We start from the raw sequence: 5,475 nt of genomic DNA on the forward strand, positions 1-5,475 counted from the left end.
TGAATTATAAAATCAATGCAAAAAATTAGCCTAATTTCTCTGTCGCCTACTTTTTTCTTAGCATGTTCTTTTGTTATACAAAAATATCATTTATCTCCTTTACTGGTAGAGCATTTAATCTAACTAAAAAAAGCTGTCCTTTGATCATTCCTTGAATTTCTCCACTCGTTTCATTTCAAAAAAACCTGGAAAATAATATCACAAATAAACTAAAGTTGGAAATATCTGTTTTATTACAAAATTTGGAGCGGCAAAAACAGTTCATAAATTACATCTCTACATGCATATTAAGATTAAGATTTCATAATTCTAAACATTTAATGAATACTATAGTATTGTTTTATTTACAGAACTTTTCGTTCAAATTAATCTTATTGTATATATTTATCTGAGTTTGATTCCCTAAAAAAACATGTGAATACTTACTTAAAGTTGGTAAAAAGTAGAATTGCTTGCTCAGTTCCTCTGTAAAAGAGACTACAAATCCCGTTTGGAAACTGAAAACGTGTTCACGCAAACAAACAGCATGAAACACGCGTTGCAAGCGAAATCCAAGTGATGGGTAACTTGTCATCACAGAAAACATATACTATAAATTTAACACAATAATTTTTTTTAAAACCTATTCATACTATTTCTTATTATTCTTCACTTTCTCTTTTCTTTTCTTATTAAAACTATTTTATTCTTATAAATATTGTCATGTGATTGTTGAATATACTTTGATATATTTTTATTTCTAAACTTTAAAATATATGAATATAATTACTTATAAAGTCTTAACATAAAAGTTACTAAGAAGACATTAAATGGATCGAAGCAATTGAAAACGACAACGAGGGGAGGGGTCGTAGCATAGTCGCGCTTTTCCGCGTTTTGGGTCCCAATTTCTTAAAAAGTCACCCATGATCTATTTTCGCAACACAAACAGAACCTTCAAGAGCGTAATATTGTATGGATGAGGGTCCAAGCAAATAATATTATGAACTTTTCGGTCTCGTACTTTTCCATCACCCAACGTGGCAACAAAACAAAACCAAGAATATAAAACTGTGAAAAACCTCTGTCACATGTGAAAGGAATTTCTTGGGTACCCCTTTTGTTTGCCTCTGCCAATTCGCATCTTCCAATAAATTATTAATATTTAATTAACTCTCAGTAAATACTCCAACTTCGGCAAATGCGACTAATAATTCACACATTCCAAATAAAGAAATGCAGCAGAGCACTGAAAAAAAAAAACACTCATACTTTTTCTGTGTTGTAATAGTATTCAAATGCCAAACCACACTCAATTATTTTGACTCCTGTTATACTAAAACAATAAAACTATTTGAAGTTTTAAATTCGGAATCTGGGTATTTTCTTATCTAAATTAATGAAATTCGTTCAAAATGCGGAAAACTCCCGACACAGATCTTATTTCATTCCCACGTTATTGTATATTTCTTAAAATAAAAACCATATAATCGCATATTTCTTATCCAGATCTTAATCTTCTATCCAACTTATCAAACCGTGCAAGTAGATAACTAGCAGTACTTATAGTGAAGAGTGTCTAAATTGATTTTAATATTCATGCATTAAAAGAATGTTTATAATATATGTGGATAAATAATTAATTATATTTGTGAATTATCAAATTTGAAAGCAATGCCATGAAGGAAAGGAAAGAAAATGTTTGAGAACTATGAATATTTCTCGGCGATTCATTAGTAGTTCTTACAAGGATTTACACATGCAAAATATGATCCAAAACAAGTGAGAACTACTCAACTGTTTCTAAGTTACTAATCTGAACTGAAAAAAAGTATCAGAGAGGAAGCGTTGTTCTAACGGGCGGCGATTGGATCAAAATCCTCGGTAACGAAGGATTGAGTTTCAGCGAAGCTCTGCAGAGAGGGCAATTGGAGTGATTCGCGAGCCACTTGTCCACGCACTCGCTGTGGAAGCTGTGCTCGCATCCAGGGAGAACCTTCAGCTTCGCGCCGTCGACGAACGCGCCGAGGCAGATGCAGCACTCCGTCTCCTCCGCCGCCGTGCGCTGGTGCAGGATGATCGGTAGCCGCTTGATCGCGTCGGCGTCGAGGCCGTCATCAGAAGGAAGCGTCGGCGGCGCCTGTTGCGGTGGGACGGCGTCGAAGAGGAGGCCGTGGTGGTGGCAGATCCGTCGCGCGAAGAGGAAGAGCGCGGTGAAGAGGACGACGATGGAGAAAAGGACGACGATGAAGAAGAGCTTCTGGCCGCGGATATGGAGGTCCTGGTCTTCGAGCTCCGCGTCGGAGTGCCAATTGAAGGATTCGGAATCGCGAATCGACATGGTGGAAGGTTCGAGAAGGAAGCAGCGGTGGCGGAGCAAAACGACGGCGTTTGGGAGAGAGGTGTAAACAGTGGCTGCCACTGCAATAGCTCAGATTAATGCTTCCATTGATTGTCTATCTAACATTATTTATAGTTACGTTTGGTTTGGTGATTAGGTATACTCTCTCAGTGGGGCACATGACACTTTGGATTTTTTAATTTTATTAGTGTTAGTGTTTATCTAAAAATGAAATAAATGAAACGAATTAAACCTTAAACTCGTGTCTACACATTCTGTTACTAGTGCGTTTTCAAAAGTTTTCTGCTCAAAAGAATCATTTCATTTTTAATACTGAAAATAAACTTAATTATTTTTACCTTTTTATGACAATCGAACACACTGTTAATTATTTATCATTTTTTTAATTTACAGGACCTCGCTGCTTGTTTTTGTTGTAAGGACGGATTTTGGCATCTAAAATGAAAATAATCTATCACATGAATCATATTTTCAATTGTAACTTCTTATTTAAAATGTCATGTTTTGTTTAAAGATTTGAGTGTTAAATAACCTTGCCCAATAATAACAATAATTAATTTCTATATCTTCTCTGTCTTATTACAAATATTAGAAGTACTTTTTATTTTCCTTTTAATCAAAGTTCATCTATTCACGAAAATATTTCCATAAAACGATTACGAATCATTAAATAGAAACTTTTTATTATAGAATATTATTAAATGATTAAAACATAATTATGAATTATATATTTTTAAAGTATTTTGAAATATTAACTTTTATCAATGTTAATTGAATGTGTAATGTGATTTTTTTTTAATATATTTCAACTAAGATTTCCAAAATTTATAAAGGGTCTTCTGTTCCAACTATTATATATTAATGAAGGGTCTTTTTATTGGAACAATCTTAATCACATAAATAATCACTATTATTTTAATAATGATAAAATATTTAGCTTTTAAAATTTATTATTAAAATGAAAATTATTTCAACATGTTAAAAAGTTTATACCAAATACATTGTATTTTTATTTATTACAATATTAACTTTTTTCTTCGGAACTATTCATAAACCTTATTTTTTAAAAAAATACTTTATCTAATCAAAAAGTAATTTTATATTACATTTACATACAAGAGCAATTTAGTAATGTTTAATTTATATTTATTAACCTTTTCTTTTATTATATAAACTAAATCACTCATAAAGTTTCATCAATTTTACTTCCAAGTTGACTCACTCTCTCGTCTTATCTTCAAATATTAAAAAAAATAATAATAATTTTATTCATTCATCTTCAAACATATCTTTAAAAAAAAAATACATAACATCATCTAAGAGTCATGATGTCATCACACTTATTATCACCATAACTTTCATAAAGGACAATAATATCAATAAAACCAAAAAATGATCACAACATTTATCACATCCAAAATGGGTGATACAATGTATTAGTATCATCACATCTTTTTATAAACGTATATATACACATAATATATATATATATATATATATATATATATATATATATATATTAAACATATTTATCTTTAAATTCATTCATTTTGACTCCAATTTATCTTAAAAAAAAACAAACCTAAGAGTCTCTTAAGAGTTACGATATCATCACACCTATCATCATCATAATTCTCATAAAAGACAATAATACCAATAAACACGATAAAATGATGACAACATTTATCACATGCAAAATGAGTGATACACTTAATTAGTATGATCATATCTTTTATGCATATATTCATATACATTGTATAAATATCATAACCTTAATATATATATATATATATATATATATATATATATATATATATATATATATATATATATATATATAACATAACTTAATTTTTTAATCCATTTTTTTAAATTAATCCTGATAAACACAAAAATTCCATCTTCAAAATATCTCAATAATTAATTCCTATTGGAATTGGTATATTCTACAAATGTTCGGTGGTTTTAATATCAACATATCGTAACTATCAAAATTAAATTCACATGTTTCTTAAATGCTAAGTATTAAATTCACTGAAAATAATATTATTTTAGTTTTTAAGCGTGGTTTAAGAATTTGTTTAGGGAAATCAAGAAATGCTATAATTTCTTTTATTTAATAAAATACTTACAAAATTTCTACTTTCTTTTTACATTGTAATTAACATTAAATACCAATAAATGATGAAAATATAAAAGACAACAAAGTAATCAATGTTGACTTAAATGTTCAAAATGTCATTTAAATATAAAAAGAATAGTTGCTTTTAAGAGAAATTCAGGTAGACAATATAATGATATTGTTTCCTGTTTCGAAACAGGGTTTGAAATATTTTCAGAAAACGTGAGAAAGAATACAAGTATGTAACTGTATAGACAAACAATTTTATTTTTTTTTACAGTTTTTTAAGGCTCTTAAAAAATGGTGTTATAAAAAAATTACAGAAATATCTTTTACTGCACAAGACAAAGTCATTTTTAATTATCTTATTTGTCTTTTCTTAAGATAAAACACAAAAATAGTATTTTTTATTATGCCACTTATGATTTTCTCCAGGATTTTATTATTGTTATTCTCAAAAAAGAAATAAAAAAAACAAGCATACATGCTGTTTCCAAGATAAAAATGATAGCTCTGGCTTCTAAACACTCATTATTAGTAAAAAATTTCCAAAAATGAAAATTTTTAAATACAACTCTTTTTTTTAATTTGTGTATAAGACGATATAATAATAATATACTCAATAAAAAGAAGTAGTATTGATGAATCTTCCGACAAAGTTTAATGACGATATTATCAAGACTCAAATTCATATAAAAAATTATATTATTTTCGATTCAAAACTTTCAATATAATAAATTTATAATTTTTTATGTTTTTCAATTTTTATTTTTATTAAACGTAAGATTTAGATTCAGATTTTTTTTAAATATCATTGTACAAATCATTTACACAACATTTTATTTACATGTTAGAGTTTTATTAGAAGTTGATAGTTTTTAAGTTAATGACTTTTTTTCTCGCACATTCAACTTCCTATGTATGAAATACTTCTTTTGATTTTCTTGTACTTGCAAATCCAAATTTAAGATACATTCTTATAAATGTTTGATTTTTCATCTCAAGGTCTTAA

The 5,475-nt window shown here is 28.4% G+C and overlaps 1 pseudogene; it reads right to left on the reverse strand.

Moving 5' to 3' along the window:
• Positions 1 to 1,668: 1,668 nt before the first annotated feature.
• On the reverse strand, positions 1,669 to 2,437 carry LOC124835663 (RING-H2 finger protein ATL66 pseudogene; annotated as a pseudogene).
• Positions 2,438 to 5,475: the final 3,038 nt, after the last annotated feature.

This window comes from Vigna umbellata, chromosome 1, assembly GCF_029865625.1.
Source record: "Vigna umbellata cultivar VRB3 chromosome 1, Vumbellata_1.0, whole genome shotgun sequence".
In the NCBI taxonomy this organism is placed as follows: domain Eukaryota; kingdom Viridiplantae; phylum Streptophyta; class Magnoliopsida; order Fabales; family Fabaceae; genus Vigna; species Vigna umbellata.